The following is an 18836-nucleotide window of genomic DNA, read 5'->3' as shown; positions in this document are numbered from 1 at the left end:
TGAAATTTATTAGGTCATATACATTCAACATGATTCAAAAATAAATTGCGTATTTTCATTTACTGAATAATAAAACTATTTTTCTCATTTATCCGACCCTTACACAATTCACTTATTACGGAAAGAGAAAATAAACATGTTTGCCTATTAATTGAAATGTCGCTTATAATTGAAGAGATGATAAAAATTTAATTGTGATGCAGCAAAAATATTGCGCGGGGGGGGGGGGGGGGGGGCTTATGTATGCCTTCCTGACTTTGGAGGAGAATAGTTACAACATGAGAGAGAGGAGGGAGGGAGGGAAGGAGGGGGTATATTTTTTCTTATTAAAACTGTTACTACATGAGTATCATGGCAACATTCTTAGCTGTGCAAGAGAAGATACATGTAGATGTATTACATGTGTTGATAATGAAAAGTGTTCAAACTCAAAAGTATATAATTAAAAGTACCGTAATAGCGTGAAATATTATTTGAAAACTGTTCGTTATCACCATATTTCATTTTTAATTTAACACAATACTTATTTTGATATCAGCGACTGGTGGGGGGGGGGGGGGGGGGTGAGGATTTATAAATGTTTAACATGTTTAATATCCGACTTGATTTGAATAATAAAAAAACGCATTTAAAATGATTAATATAGAGAGTATTTCGTTTTTTAATGCATGTTATGTTTTTAAGAAAATATATTTCAAATGGATTTAATAATCTAAAGACCACAAATACCCTGGTGGAGGGGGGGGGGGAGGGGAGGGGGGTGTGAGGATTTATAAGGGTCATTCTCAAAAAAGATGGATTTTTTCAAGTACCACTTGTTTAAAAACAAAGTACTTACAACCAGATTGAATTTATCATAGTTTGTATCGGGCATATCATGATGTTTGTTTGCTAAAATATGCCAACAGTACATCAAATGAAAATCTATAAAAATATGATATTTACAACCACATGAAAAGAAAACAGTCTTTGGTGTAACGCATAAGAAATATTCATAAATTTCATTAAATCTTATTGTTCATGCATTTGGTTTGGTGTTAAAGTTACATTTTTTGAAGTTTTTCTTGAACTTAATCATAAAACAAGAATTTAATAATGTATTTTCCTTAATTTTTCATATTTGGTTTGTGAATGAGAAATATGCATCTTTCTCATGACATTGTATTGCACACTGAAAACTTCTTCTCCATTTAATGTCTGATTTTTTTTGGGGAGACACTTGTAAGTGACATGAAAAATAATCTTAAGTGAAAAAACCTCAATATTTCTTGAAAAATCTTTGAAAATAAAAACAAAATAAGGGATGTTACACTAAGGACAATTATTGTTAGTCCAAATGTTATACCAAGGACAACCTTTATTTAAACACAAAAATATCAGATTTCAAAATAGAGACAACTGAATGTTTTCATAGCTATAACTTATGAATGCATATATTTAACAGTAATCATTATCAATGTGCATAATAGTGCCCTTAAAGTCAAATTATTTACACAATTTAGTTCCAGTGTGTTTTACCAAGGACACTTATGCTACACCATGGACTTTGTCTGTTATAAGAATCAAAGTTTTAATATTTCAATTTGTTTTGAAAGCTTGAATGTATTTTAAATGAATTCAAAATTACCAAATGCACTTTTCAGCAGATATATTATACATGTTACTGTTATTCTCTACAAGTTCAAGTTTGTTATACAAAAGACACAACATGTTACACCATGGACACCATTTTATCTAGTTGATGAATAATTTTAGTATTTTATTATACTACATTGTATAATCTGTCATAAAATGTATTTATACAATACTTGTTTTATTAATTTTTCTATCAGAAATACATGCATGGGAATTGAAATACTCTTTTGTGTAACATTAAAAGTCCTTGGTAACACATTTTGTTTAAAGTCAAATAATATTTTTTAGGGAAAATTTGGCTTAAGCTGTAAGTCCAATATCAAATTCAATATTAATTATACTTGAATTGATAAATTTGATTTGATTTGACAATGCTGAATTTTTTTTAAATGAATATTTTAGGTCATATGTCCTTGGTGTTAATTGTATGTGTCATTGGAGTAACAAAATATTGCATGATTGAGAAATAATCTAGATCTACAGCAAACAGATGCATCAACATTATATGTAAGCATAAACTAACAAATGTGATACATTGTGATATATTTATTGAATAATTTCATCATATCTTTCCCAAAAAAATAAATTATGTAAATTATAGTCTCTGGGATAACAGTGATAGTCTATGGTGTAACTTTTTGTTCTTGTTACACCAAGGACTGTTACACAAAGGACATATTTATGAATTAACTTGTCTCTGCTAAATAATTACTGCTCCCTCAGAGTAAAAGAGCATATTATCTGCTACAACAACACATAGCAATAACTTGTCTGTTTTCCAGAGTGTCTAAATATTTCTTTTTCCTAAGTATTTACTAAGATTAACAACTCTTACACACCAATATTTTGTTTCGTTACACCATGGACATAAAAACATGAAACAGACAAACTTGATCTCGCTGAAAAATATTGTTCATATATTTTCCTCGTCTTTTTGTTTGAGAGAGGTATTTTACTTACCTTTTATCTCTTGACCCTATCATTTTAATAAAAAATGGTCTTACTACCTTACAAAACCTATTTAAAGTCGCAAACTCTGAGTGGGAACAGTCAAATAATGTGAAAAAATCAACTTATAAACTTTCTAAATTTTTAAGATTTTGTTAGAATTAACTGTTTATGTGCCAATATGTATGCTAATATATATCCAAAGGTAGCACAAAAGTGAAACTTGGCAAAAATCAAGGATTATACTTTCTAGTGCCCTTGAACAACCCAAAACCACCTTTTTTGTGAATGACTCATAAATGTTTAACATGTTTAATATCCGACTTGATTTGAATAATAAAAAAACGCATCTAAAATTATTAATATAGAGAGTATTTCGTATTTTAATGCATGTTATGTTTTTAAAAAAATATATTTCAAATGGATTTAATAATCTAAAGACCACAAATACCCTTATAAGGGAATTACGTAATATCTTGAAAAAGGTGTCAGACTGACAATTTACAAGGTTGAATATTGGGACATTCACACCTTTTGATCTACTGAAAGTATGTATACTATACACAGATACTGACTCGCTGATCTTCCTGTGAAGTAAAACTTCAAAGACATTTTAAAGTCCAGACCAGTTAACTTCGCTCTTTTGAAAAAAAACCCACGACAGTATGTTGAGCAATATGGTGGAATTTTTTTATCGTTATAAAAAAAGTTGTCCCTTCTCCACATATATGTTACATTAAAGTTTTAAAATTCAGATAATTTAAAACTACATGTATCTATAAATTGTAATTCATAGTTTTAAATTCTTTTAATTTTAAACTTTAATGTAACATATATACTAATATTTATTTGACAATATTGATTAAATGAAATTCATTGTAAAAAAAAAAAAAACTAGATATTTAGTTACTAAAACATTGATTTTGAAATATATAAAAATATTTTCCCCTTTTTATTGAATACGTTGCTATATTTTGTATGATAATTGGATTCCGAGTTTTTAGATAAATACATGCGTGGATCGGAGGATTGGGGGGGGGGGGGGGGGGTCAGAGGATAATTTAATTTTTTTCTTAACTTACATAGTACATGTACAACTATCCAATATATGTCTAAGCTCCCCCAGAAAACAAGTATCCCTGCCCTTTCCCTGGAAAGAATTCTGACCGCGCATGTAATTATATATGAACTTAAAGAAATAGAAGCCCATTTTCTCTCTTGTAAGCAATAGGAAAGAATCAAAACAAATCCAGATTTTGGTCTCAAATAAAGTAAATATTCAATTCATTGTTTAAACATAATAACTTATAAAAACATACTAGGTACAGTGGGTTACAGTGGTGTACAGTATTTGTCAGTACCCTGTACAGTGGTATACAGTGGGGTACAGTGCTGGTCAGTGCCCCGTACAGTGGTGTACAGTGAGGTACAGTGCTGGTCAGTGGGTAGGTACTGTGCTGTCCAGTGGAGTACAGTGGCTCTGTACAGTGGGGTACAGTGGGATACAGTGTGGTACAGTAGCTCTGTACAGTGGGTGTACAGTGGATTTACAGTAGGGTACAGTGGTTATACAGTAGATGTCAGACAATGTCAGTCAATTTTTGGGAATATCAGTGGGTTTTAAATTCAGTAGTGCGGGGGCTCATATTCATGGGGTACTGGGACATATGAATGGTCACCCAGGGGATGGGGTTCCCCAGACAAGGGCTCATGATACTGTGGCTGGACTTGCGCTATTCTACCTCCCTCTCCCCCAGGATTGTTGGGCTGGGAGGAGGCCACAGGTGTTGGGACCGCATAACCTGTGAAATACTGGTGGCGTCCTGACATTGTCCCCCCCCCTGCGCAGTTAAATACTGATCATCCCGGGGCTGGGGTGTGGGGTAATAACAGCTGGGTGCAACCGGCTGGATTACAGCAGTGCACATGCGCAGACCAAAGGATCCCTGTGAGGTATGGACCAAGGACTCCTGGACCCTAGTGGCAAGGGACTCCTCCCACCCAGGGGGAGGATGGCGAGGCACCCCATGAGGGGGCCTACTACCTGACATTGAGTTACTATTCCCAGGGGCAGGGGTAGGCTGAGCAAGCGAAGTTTGGGGTTGAAAATCAACAATCTGGGGTGCATGTGGCAAATCCACAAGCTGCCCTTGGCTTACACTAGCAGGGTCCTGGGGATGGTTGGTGGAACTAGTAGGGCAATAGCTACAGGGCTGGGGTGTGGGCTGGTATGCAGGCCTGACAGGCCCGTCGGGCATGGGGTTGGAGGGGGACGGGGTGATGGGAGAATCAAGGTCTAGCAGGTGGGGGCTCAGGTCCCCTTGAACATTAGGCGGATGCAGCGGGGTGACTCCAATGGTATCCTCAGGCCCTCGGTCGACAGGAACATCCCTAACAGTTGGGTCACACTTACGGGTAAGGGCCACATGGGAACGACGTGACATGGGGACCCCTACATAATCGCTGGGCGGGACAAATTCCCTATAACCAACTGGTGAACTGCATCTCACCGAAGACCCGGGGGACATCCCTGGCTGAATACTACTGGCTGGCCCAGGCACAACAAAGTGTGCCACATTGACCTCTGGCTCCCTTACTCTACCCTGCCAAACCCCCCTCCCACACTGGGGATGGCCTGCCTGCCCCCCTGGAAAGCGGGATGGGCCGGCAGCCTGACCTACCCTAACAGTGCTAGAAGCACAGTAACCCATATCAAACGGAGTTCTAAAACCTACTGTATCTGGGCCATGATGTCTGCCACTAATATACCCAAACTCCTCATCGGGTGTTAAAGTGTCGTCTAACCCCAAGGCTTGCAAAGCCTCTTCAAACGAAACATTCATGACGAGCGAATGGTACAATTCAAAAAAATGTTCGAAGTCAAAATCAACACAGACTATGCGAGAAAATGCAAAAATATGTGCTAAATGCAATAAACAATACCTATCAACAATGCAAAGAAAACTTTAAATGATAAAACTATGCACAAAATATGCAAAGGTGAAAGTAAATTCACGAATTAACCCTACAGTCCTAAGCACGTGGCGGGCCCCAAAAATGGCAGCTACACCCGTATATCTGCAAAAAAACCGAAAACGCCTAATAAACAGCTTTGACACTTTGCGGGAAAATTTTTTTCCTGTCTTATATAAACCGTGAGTTCAGGGCCGCGAGTTGGGCGCCAATATGGTGTTTATCTACCTAACACTATCTATATATCGTCGGAGGTCCTAAATTCGTTACGGTCCTTGAGTCGTGTCCCTTTTGTTTTCTTCGCGTATTTCTCGAGATTAGGTTCTAGACTAGGCATTCCGTGAAAAAAAAATTTATTACGATATGTGACATCACTTCTCACTATACAGCAACCGATAATGCGATCAAAAAAGGTAACATTTTTTATTTCAAATTTTATTTTCAACTATTGCTGAGATTTCTTATTCCCAAATAAAGCTATAGGTGAAAATGGCCAAATACACGTCTTCACCTAAAATTTAAGAATATAACAGCGGTTGTCTCCTTTCTTGACATCCAGTCAATGTAAGTCATGTGATCTGATTTAAATATTCAAGGCCGAACAAGGATAATTTTTAGTTACGAGAAGTAAAGTTCCTTATAGCATTTGAAGTTTGTTTTGTGTTATTGTAGGTTTATCCCTTGTCCAAAAAGAAACAATAACAGATTATATTCCCCAACAAATTTCACAATGCATACAAAATGGTTAAGGAATATGAGGGTTTCAGTGAAAAAGGCATCAAGGATATTTAAAGTGCCAGATGCTACTCTCGAATATAGAGTTTTTCATAACGTTGACCCAGAGACTACAGTTTTTTGAAAGAGTCCGGTGTTATTGTGTTACGGTTTATCATATTGTGATCAATTTGTTATGAAATATTTATAGTTTATTTTCATAATTTGTTATATTGTGCAATTCGTTATTGTTAGCACTATTGTCCATTATCAACTAATGTTTAGATTGCTTTGGCCTCATAGTTTTGTTTATATCTAACGTCACGACTCTAGGACCAGTTTTCAAAATGGCCATCTCCGCTTCATTGGTGCATAGACTGCTCACTTATTTGTTTATCAAATAAAAAATAATGAATACAATGTAAAGTTTTACGTTGAAATAGATGTACTTTAGATATGCTATTAGCCTAATAGCGAGCGCAGCGAGGCGGCGCGAAGTGCCGCTATCGTAGCGAGCTCCATAGACAACGTGTACGAGCGGAGAAAATTCGAGTGAAATCTGCACATTGTTCAAAGAAATTTTTATGAGGCCACGTGAAAACGTTCTACTATCCCAGTGATCCTTTGCGGTGCATAGCAACATGGTGCAACAGGAAGAGTTTCTACGGAAAATTCTTACCTATAAATCGCATACATCATTTTCATTTAACAATAGAAAATCCTTTTAAAAACATTAAAGTAAACAACACATATGCTTACGTAAAATTTTTGCTGACATATGACGTCATTTCCTTCCCCGAATTTGTCCGACAATTTACGAAAACTGTCGAGCGCAAAAGTTAAGTATGACGTCACAGTGATCTCGGGCTATATATTCCAGCAATAAATTTAGAGGTGGATCAAGCATCTGTACTGGATGTAACGTGTAGAAAGTACTCATTTTAAGTGTTAACGGTGACTCTTTGGCCGATTAGTTTTGTTTTGAAAATTTTTTTGCTCAGTTAATATGCATGCAAGTTCCATGCTAAATTTACTGTCATATTGATCCAAACACATAATTATGCATACATTAGGTAGGTGACAAAAATTATTAAAAAAGAGAAAAAAAAGTCCAGTCATTATTAGATCTACGTGCAGCCACGTCATTTTTTAATAAATAAATAAAAGAAATAAATTAAACTGTTAAAATATCTACATGTATTTGTGATAGTTGCATATGTGGTCAAACCTTTAAATAATATTGGATACCACACTAAAAAATGGTGAGGGCACATGTCTACAACGCTTATATAGCGTACAAAAATTAAAAAGATTAAAGACAAAATTGATGTCATGGAGGAAAATAATTAAAACACTGATAACAACAAGGAACAAAATGAGAAATAACACAGACACACAATTTATTGTTTGCTGATTTTAATGATCATTATTAAAAGGTAAAGGAATGATAAACCATAATTGTATTTACAATAACAAAAAACCAAACGGCTTTGTGTTAATCTAAATATTTTAATAAGTCTGTTTAACATTTTATTTATGCTCATTTGTAGTTTGTTTAAGTGTATAAGCCTAGGAAGGGAACATTGGAATAAAAGTTTGATAACTTCGGGTTCCTTAATTGCGGTGGTAAAAGTTTTCAAACAAAGCCCAAGTTTTTTGGTTAGGGCAAGTCCACTGGTTGCATTTAACAATGATGACGGATGTGTGGTTCCTTCTGCGCTCGCCCCAACGGTCACACCGTAAAACATATTAATTTAGTGTCACAATTTTCATTAAGTGATTAAAGTGGCAGACATTCTTAGGGTAACGACTCATGGACCTCCGAGGATAATAACCGTGGGTTGTCCCGAACTCACCTATTGATACATCTTGTCTCGTAGCTGTCAGCTTCTGGAATAGCCTGCACGAGCGGATTCCCGCCCTCTGACGTCATGGCTACTAGGTAGCTCGTACGGGAAATGGTTCCACGAACACCACAATCGTTTAAGCTCATGTAAAAAACATATTCAAGAAAGTGTTCAAGCAAACATACATTTTTTCTTTATTCGAAGAAGACGACTTAATTAAAAAATCTTGGATTGTCGCGTGCTATAAACCCGAACTCTCAGTTTAGCCGATAACTGGTCTTAGCCGATAACTGGTACAGTACCAGTAGTGTCAAATGAAACGAAACGATGTTGTATCATGTGACACGACAGGCTGTTGTAAAAGGACAAGTGCACTTACTGGTCCCGTTAAAAGATTCAAATTAAGCATAATTTTTTTTTATCTCTCATCAGCTATTGATATTTAAACCAGAAGAATAACAAGTTTCAGCGCTGATTTAGTGTACGTATATTAAAGCAGGAAGCTTCACAACGTAGTACTTGTGATTTTATTTAGTAAATTGAGGACGGGTATTCAATTCAAATCCATGCGCGGATCTAGAGGGGGGGTCGGGGGATTTTCTGGATCCGCGCATGAAATCCATTGTTTACCGTCACCCTAACCGCGTACGAACGTGTAGAAAAGACAAAAGACGCATTAGAAAACTAATGTTGTACAACATTAGACTGGTACCTAAAATATGAAAAATACGAAAATATCAAGGCTTTATCTGTAGCAAGTGAAGGCTATTACCTGCGTTACTCATGTTTGAACCCACGTATGGAATAACTGATTTCAAACAGTCACGTTAGTTCTATCCAGGTAGTCAACTGCTCACTGTTAAACACTGACACGTTTTAAATCGTTCTTCATGAATGTCTGTTTGATCACTATGGTTCGCCAATGATATAATGTTGCATTAATGGTCAGGGTGTTGACCACTAATATAATTTTATCATTAACGAACAACCTAACCATCCGCTAATAATATAATTTCAGATTTATATCATTAGCGGTCAAAAATCGTAACCTCTAATGATATGGCAAAAATTATGAAATAAGTACTTCCTTGACCACTACTTCCCAACCGTAAATGATATATAATGATATAATATATCTGCGCTCTATACATGTACATGTATTTACAAAGGCAAAATATCAATCAAGGAAAAAATAACAACATTTACATTTGCAAACAAAATCTGCGTGTATGGTGTCATAGATGAACATGTCATGGACAATGGTGACTAATGTTGAGTCTAATATGTTAGACAACCTCTGTAAAATGTTGAATAAAGATATGATTTTGATACGATACTACATAATAATTGGTTAAAATTTGGGGGGGGGGGGCAGTTATTTGATCATACATATAGTACTTTATTGTAAAATACACCATTCTGACATTGCCCCTGATATTTTGCCTTTTTACTTGAACCGAAATAGTCGCATACAGACAAAATACATACAATTTATGACTTCGTCTGTTTACTAGAAGATCCAAATTAATTATCATTAATCAAAAAGGAGTTGTGCAAAATATTTTCAGTTGAAGAAAGTTTGAAGAAAAGCAATTTTACGGTATTAAAAAATTATCAAACTTTTAGCGGGATTTAATTAGCATAAAAAGGGTCCAATTCATAGTTGAATATGTAGGTTTGTTAATTATATATTAGAACAACAAATAATATTAATTAAAGATGGCTGAATTAAAACTACTTCAACAATGGTGATTATGTCGGTGTAAGAAAGAATGTTTACCCGGGTTGAAAATTGACCCGGGTTTGATAAAATTATATCATAAGTGGTCAACATCCCGACAAAGAATGCAACACTATATCATTAGTGGACGGTGTATTATTAGAGGTTGCTGCATACCATGTTTTCAGTCTAATGAAAATTAAATGATTGAAGTCGGAAAAATCAACCTTTGAAATGTCAAATTACCTAAGACGGCAAATATAGTGGATACTATGAAAGAGTTAAAGTTTTGAAACCGAAACTTTTAAGTATACACATGTACATTTAAACTGTGAAGAGCAAGTTACACTTCTGTTCGAAAAAAGTTCAAAACTCTGAAGTCGGAGTCAACTTTCAACAGGGTCAGTTTTTAACGCTTCGATGTCATTAGAAGTTTGAAAAATATTTTTCAAGCTGTTGCAAACTGACCCCAGGTAAAATTTCACGACTTTTGGTATCAATATTTCAACGTTGAAAAATGATTTCCGGGTCAAATTTCAACAAGGCTGAATCTAGCAGCCACTGACAGCAGCCAATAAGCCCGTAGAAGCTATCAGCCAATAAGGATATTCATCAAAGTACTGAGAGTACTGTAACAGAAAATTATGTTTTCTTAATTATCGTCATATTTTAATTAATATCAAAATGATTAATGCTCAATAATTTGTACGAGCATTGACGACTTCCGAAGCAGTAAAGCTCGCCTGGATAAGAGTTATAAATGCGTCTTTGTTGGATAGAAATGTACAAGTAAGTAAAAAAAAGTACGTATTTACCTTTTTTTTTCCCTGGCGAAATATGTCCTCTCAAACTCTTCCATTTCGAGTAAAATATCAGGAGGATAGTCGACATCGATATTGTCCCACTCATATTCTGAACATTCGCTGTCAGACATGATGATACAATTTTTTTTTTCCTTTTTGATTTCTCCAAAGAATCGGTGTGTTTATGAAGCTTTTGCCATCGCAACGATTTCTCTAGGACATCTTTATGATCTACAGCCTGCTTAAAACAGTTTATGAGCCCATTAACATCGACCTTTCTATCCAATTTCTGACCTCATGGTACCAAAATCTATCCCAAAAACTCGTAAAGCTTCCTTTTTTCTGTCAAATGGATATTTTTTATGAGCGTCAGGAGGGGGGGGGGGGGGGGGGGGGGAGATCAGCTTCAAGCAAAGGACCAACAAAAAGGAGGGGGTAATGTTACAAAAGTAAGAGAAAATTGGGTTTAACAAGTGCCCTGTATTTTGATTGGTTCATTCTCAGGAAGAGTACGCGGGTATGATAAGGCAACTCACAGCGATCAAATTCCTCTGACCGATATGACGTCACAATAAGCAGCATGATGTCATATTTTACTCAGAAACATGTCGATTTTAACTTTATCTCTGGTTTAAATTATAAAAACTACAGACATAAGATATCACTAGAAACTCTTCTAACTGAATATATCTTCGATTTCTCTCTATTACGTATAATTATCATTGATGACGTCACAAGCATGTTTAAAAGAGAAGATCATGTCGGGAGACAAATTATCGGAATGCAGTGTAAACAATGCCGAAATAAGACTTATTTAATACAGATACCTAAGATTTAAATGAGTGTCAGTTAGAATATAATCAGGATAATACAGGCATGAATATTTTGTTTAATCAGCGAGTGTTATAAGGTAAGCGGATCGACATTTATATGGCTTGACCAGTCTTTCCTCTGTCAGTGTGTACAAAAAATGGCAAAAGTGTAACACTACCCCGGATATTAGGAAAGATGATTTTGGTAAATATCAACGGTATATGACCTAAACTACCTGAAAAGTGCTGCTAGAATCGTGTGCTTTGTTGTTTTAAAAGAAAAATACGTAGTATTTTCAATGAAATTTTAGAAGTTGAGAGGGTTTCCGATAAATATTTACAATATTTATTTTATGCGATGTACAATAGGATTCTAGCAGTAATACTAATAAACATGCACTAATTGCCAATCGAATTATTGTAGCAAACATACAAATGAACTTCGGGGTAGTGTTACACTTTTTGATTTTTTTTAAGGTAAAAAAAGTGATCTATTTTTAACTGTCACGTGATACCATGGCACGGCAGCTTCAAAGATTGAGTCGATTCCGAAGTAGAAAAATAATATCTTGGTGAACTCTTTCACTTGGTATTAATATCTCGCGCTGTTTTCATAAAAATAAACATTTTTTAAATTGATCATAATTTTGACGGTCGTTAAACTCTGAGTTGCCTTAACCTACCCGCGTAACCTACAGACACATTTTATGGGAAAAGACGAGACTCTATTATGTGATCTAGGTTGCTGTGACGTATCTCTACAGGCTGTGTCCAAAACTTATACTCGCTCTCTGTAGTTTAGTCATTAAAACTGGGTCACCGAGGTCTCCCTCTATATCTGTTGTCATAAGTAGGTCAACGGGGTCTATAACCAAAACGGGGTCTATAAACGTGGCGTCAAATGTTACATTAATTACTACTGGCTTTCAAAGATATTTTTTTCTTAAAATTTCCAAATTATGACCAACTGGAGAATTATCATACCAAACAGCATCTGAATCATTACTATTGCGCTTCGGTCTCTGCCAAAAACGTTCTTAATTTGGATTCAGCTTTCCCAGGTATTTCTCCAGACTAGACACAGGACACTTTTCATCACTTACATCAACTAATTTATTTGAAAATGACGACAAATGACACATAGGAAGTGACGTAGTACACCAATTTATAGTCTATATCATAATTCTATAATTAGAGGTCGCGGCATCAAGCTGATGTGGGGATCACGTGACCTGGTGTACACATTGCTATATTCTATAACGGCACAGTAAAGTTAAAACGAAAACGAAGCGATCATTTGTTCCGCAATTTTTATTTTCTGCACAGGTCAGGTTTAGCGGTCAATAAAATTAATGACCGGTCAATACCTTAAACACATGCAACAATTCAGTCATTGATGACCACGTGGCACAAAACGGGTCATAAAGCTAATTTTAATGTTTTCTTATCAACCAATCAGATTCTTTCATTCTAATTGGAGGTATAACAATAAAATATATTTCTTAGTTAGTATCAAATTCCTTTAATTTATCGTTAAATTAAATGTCTGCGCTACGCACATAGGAATTTATTACCTATTCGTTCATACCAAAATCATTTTTTTGTGGTTTAAGACGTTTGTCAGAATTATCCTTTTGATTACGCTTTACAGGAATTATTCCCCCTTTCAGTAATAAAACAAAACTCCCGCAAATGCGAATTTTATCGATGTATGCCAAATACATCAAAAATCCCACTTTTGTAAAAAATAATCGTATGAGAAATGCAATGTCGTGCAAAAGTACTTTACACAACTGACCTTCGGGGCCTAAAACTTTCGTCCTCAACTGATGCCAATGTATATAAGACGATTTTAAATTGGTTGAAATCATGAGTATTCTTAGATTGATCGCTAATGTTCCACAGATAAAATGCTTTTCTGTCACACCCCCCCCCCCTATTTCAGAGTTTGTGTCCAATGAGTTGACACAACTTAACCATACAAAAGAAATTCAAAAAATAAATGCATATATTGTTGTTTATTTTGGATTTAGTATTTTGACCTCGGGAAGACCATGAAAACTACAAAAACTTGTACCAGCAATGATTCTATCGTATATCGATCGTAAGCTATCATTTCAAAGAAATGACATAAAACCATGTATACTTAAAAAAATCTTCAATCCAAAACCAAACAATGATTAGAATTATTTTTCCATATTTCAATAAGAAATAAACAAACTTTTAAACTAATAATCTTATTTATGAATTAACATGTGTATAGAATAACCACATTATTATCAATAAAGGCTACCATTAAAAAATTACAGAATTAATTTTGTTTGTTACTAGATTTCACTGAAACGCAGCTATGAGTGTTAAAGTTTGAAGGTTACACATAGTAAGTAGGTCTTTGTTGTTAATAAAATGTAAAAATATTCTTGTGCTTATTGTTAAACTTAAGGAAAACAGGAAGTGATTGAAAAATGTGTCAAAATTTGGGGGAATGTTTTTATTACTGAAACAGGGAAGAGTTCTCATTTAGCGAAATCATCCTCAAAAGGGAAAGTGTACCCAGGATACAGGATATTGTGTAAGTGCTATCGTCGTTCAAACTTTTTGATTTAAATGTTACAGATGTCAATGATTAAATGCACACATTCATTGATTATTTTCTTTCTGCAAAAACATATAAAGCAACAATTAAATGTTCCTTTCCAGGAAGGAAAAAAAATCTAGTTATTTCTGCATCATCTTATTTTTATTGATCACAGATGCTTTCTTACAGAACCCCTCCCCCTAACAAATAGAGACATTCGAGGAGTTGACTCTCCTTACAATAAAATGCTTTTAAATCATATATACATGTAAAACTGCATTCAAATGATAACGGAAAATAAACTTTAGGGGAAAAACGAAGGATACCAGTTTATTTTAATGCAATGCCTACCAAATTGTGTCGGCAAAATTAATCATCGTCAAAAACAAAAGGTGTTTTAGACGTTTAACATGTACGGAATGTAGTCAATGCATGTTGTTGTTAAGTAATCTACTTCATCTTATCATTCTATATCAAAGGCTGTATTCTATTAAAACGAAAGTTCGTGGCTACTGAAATCAACGTTAAAAGAACTGAGCTGTCCTTTCGAATATTGTTTGCTATACAAAAGTGTTCTTCAGAAAAAAAAGAAAATAACTAAAGTAAGAAACGTTAAACTTCTCTTCCTTGAAAAATTTAATTAAGACGATGTAAAACGTAAATGAAAAAAAGTAGGTAAAAAACTTGACCGCTATCAATTCTACATTGTCAGTTCAAATTCAAAAGATATGGGAAAACTAAATATACAATAATGATGAATTGTAATTTTGTCCATAATGTTCCTGTATTTACTGCATTTGCATTTTTCTTAAACTAAGCATGGGTGGTTTCAAGAAGATCAGTTCGGGTTCCTTGTGTATGTTAATATTGAAAAACGTATTCTGCCTTTAAAATAGGTAATAAAATGTTAGATCAATATACTTACATTGATATCAATGTACATTGATACGCTGTTATAATAAAGATGTCACGCCTATATAGGCACTGTCCAAAAATATATTGAAAAGATTCAACACCACCGTTTATTCCGATCAACATATTCACGAAATTATCGAGAGCTTCAAATAATCCCTACCAATATGCAGCGAAGGTGCATGTACCAAAGAATAGTTTTGATACTAAGGATCGAGAGCAATTCAGACACAGTCCTAGTACACCGTAACATGATCTAACTATATTATTTGAAGCATACGTAAGCAAACATATTGCACTGCAAAGATGTAATAAAAGGTACAGGTTGGATTTAAATATTTCTGTTAAGTCAAAACAGGTTTTGAACACAAAAAACATAATTTTTGTAGGTTCATGGAAATGCGACTATTCCTAAATTCTTCGTTTTTTAAAGAGAACCTGCTAATCTGTATAGCAATTTTGCTAAAATATCTGTTTGACTGAATATTGTCCGACGAATAGATGATTGTACATAAGATGTTTGTGTGCGGGTTTCTAAAAGATTCAACACAATATTTTTTTGAATTAGTATCTAATTCCGTTTATCAAATGTTATATTAACAAACAAGTCTGCACTATGCACTTAAAAATTTTTTTTCGATACCAAAATCGATTTTTGTAGTTTACTTTCTGATTAAATGTTAGAAATATTTGTGAATGCTTAAATGTACACATTTCTTGACCTATTTCTTTTTGCAATAGCATAAGCGAAAATAAATATTTCTTTCCAATGTTTTTTAAATTAAAAAAAAATTAAAATTGATACTTAATGTTTAATCTGGTCATACCCACAAATATTAGATTTAACTGTTCTTAAACTATATGTGTAATCAATTGATAGAAGAAACTTTAAACAATCTCAACACTATCGAAAATCGTTTTAAAACACCAGATATTATAATACTTCATCTTACAGAACATTTTTTATCCTAAAAATCAGTTTACATTTTTGTGTATAATAATGTATTTCAATAGTAGTTAAGTTAAACTTGATATCCTTAGCAAAAAACAAAAGGCCTCCTACACCACATCGCTTACATGAACAACATATCTTGCATGTATATCTCTGATATAAAACTCTTCTTAAAAATATCAAAACTTGCAATAATTTGTATGGATTTCAATGTTTGAGACGATGCATTAAAACGAAATAAAAATATATTTATTAAAATAGATTTTATAGGAAAAAAACCCACATTTTTTAATGTTTACGTTCACACGTTAAAACACGCCATCTAATGACGACACATAATATGACATATAATAATTGGTTAAAATTGTACATAGTCGCTGTTGGGCAAAAGTATGCGGAAACAATTATCAATTAAATTTATTAAAGGGTAAAAATGTATTTTAGGAACATGTAGGGTGTACACTTCCCAAACTGTTTTGTTGATACTGATCTGCAGTAAGTCTGTTGCAAGATTGCAGCTAGGTAAATCGTTTGCAGTTAGAAAAAAATTGACTCGGTCGCAGAGGATTGTCGATAGCTGCTACCTTGCCATAAACATTAAAGCAACTGCTGCGAACTTGTGTCAAAAATTAAAATGTCGACTTGATTGATAAGATTTTTTGGAGGGGGCGGGGGTCAATGAGTTTTAAATAAAGAAAATGTAAGGCCTTAATCTTTATTTTTATCCCAAATGTCAATATTTCTTTAATGATTTTATATGTTCCAAGTCAATTAAAACACGTCCCTATGTATGTACTTGAAACAAAGACGCATTACAAAGATTGTATAGATTAATAAGAAATAAAAATAATATTACAGTTTTCTAATAAACGCTTGATATTAATTGTTATAAGACATTTTAATCTATTGTTTGAAATAACATTTCATTCTGAGTAATGATGGAATATTCTTTAGATACATAGTGATAGACATTTTATAGCATATGGTATGTCTGATAGATTTAAGAGTGTCTATAAGATTTTAGGCCAAACGAACATTTTCTATTCCACAGGAATATTTTTCCAACAATAATTATAAATGGAATGTTCTCCAAACGTTCGCAACAATGTTTGCAACAACTAAGCAGCAATTTTTACCACAACTAAGCAGCTATATTTGCAGCAAGTTTGCCGAAAAGTTTGCCGCGAGTTAGAAGCAGGGTTTCTATGTTTGGAAGATCCCCTGTTAACTCGCAGAAAACATTAATTCTTCGAATGTTGTCATGGTTTTCCGTCTTAATTGCTGAAAGTTTACAGCAAAGGCTGCAGTAAACTCACTGCAAATATTTGCAGGAGGGCATTTCTAGTAAGGATGCATACTTTTTTTAAATGAGAAAAAAATCACCTGCATGTCGATAGTTCTGTGCATGCTAGCAAGTAGAACATATGATCAGATACACTGTTGTAAACACCCCTGTCCTTTCATCAATTCTGTTGTAAATGCATATTTACATTATACTCTGATTTGTTTAATTATTCTGAATGAGATAGGTCTACAGTCTACAGTCTAAAAAACAACAATGACAATGGATAAAGTGGACCACTTACTCAGATTTATTATCAATTCAACAATTCTTCATTCAAAGAGGGAACTTAGCGCAATTCATTTCAGACTATGTATGTGTGTGTGTGTGTGTGTGTGTGTGTGTGTATGTATGTATGTATGTATGTATGTATGTATGTAAACAATTAGTATCTATTGTTGTGTTCATCTGGGGTTTAATTAAATACAATGAATATTATTAAATTTTTACCTCAAAATTTTAAGTCTCAGTGGTGTTCAATACTTGCAAGAATTTTAATTACACGAGTGTTGTTCACATCGTTTACAAAATAAGATGATAAAATGATATGGAATTTATTTTTTTAAAGAAAGCAAATCATTACAGATTCGCTTTCTTATAAATTAAGGAAATCCAAATCAGGGATGGGGTAATTGAAAGAAGTATTTGTAATTGAGTGTAATTAATTACATTTTTCAAAGTAATTGGAAGTAATTTGTAATTGACCCTGTCATCAATTACAAGTAATTGAATGTATTTAAATACTTTCCAAAAATATTATGTATTTTCAATTACTTTAGGTATCGAAAAAATGTGTGTGAAACGGGAATTTGACCAGGTGAGATAATTTTTTAATTGCTATAGTCCTACAATTCCTGCGAGGGTAATTGACAATAAGATAAGTAAAACATATCTACTCGCAATTTTGGTTACATTTATTTTATCTTACAATATAACTTGCACATTTACATAATAATCACCATCCATATTCATGAAATTGATTTCAAACATCAATTTGGTCATGAACAATTTCATTATTTTTTTAAATAAGAAAGATTATTGCAAAAATGTTGAATATGTAGCGCCTTTGTTTAACTTACTGCCTATATGAAGAACATGTACACGCTATAAGTTTGAAGAGAAAATATCATATGTTAATATTTAATTATTGCATTTGCTGACATAAATGGAGGAGATGTGTCTAGTGAAAACGCTGCTTAATATTTTTCATTTATGTTGTGGCTTGAATAATCGAAGAAATAGACAAACTGTATGATGACAAATCGGCAATTTTATATGCTTCAAAAACTGTAAAGATTATTTCACAAAACCTATCAAATGTAGACCTAATTCAAGCATTTTCAACCTTTTTCAGTTTGAGTTATATCGCATCAATATTAGAATATTATTTTTGTCAGATTTTTTTTATGTATTTAACCTCTGATTTGAAAACCTAGAAAGTGACCCGCCATATACCAAAGCGGTGATGTCATAAGAACTACCGTCAAGGTCGCTACTTCAAAGATTGAAATATTTTGTGATAAAGATCTGTTTTTTTTTTCCATAACATTCTTTCTGTTGATACCAAACAATCAATTATAAACATGCGTTTTACATAATT

The sequence above is a fragment of the Magallana gigas genome, chromosome 1 (genome assembly GCF_963853765.1).
Source record: "Magallana gigas chromosome 1, xbMagGiga1.1, whole genome shotgun sequence".
Lineage (NCBI taxonomy): Eukaryota > Metazoa > Mollusca > Bivalvia > Ostreida > Ostreidae > Magallana > Magallana gigas.
Note: the sequence above shows the minus strand (reverse complement) of the source record.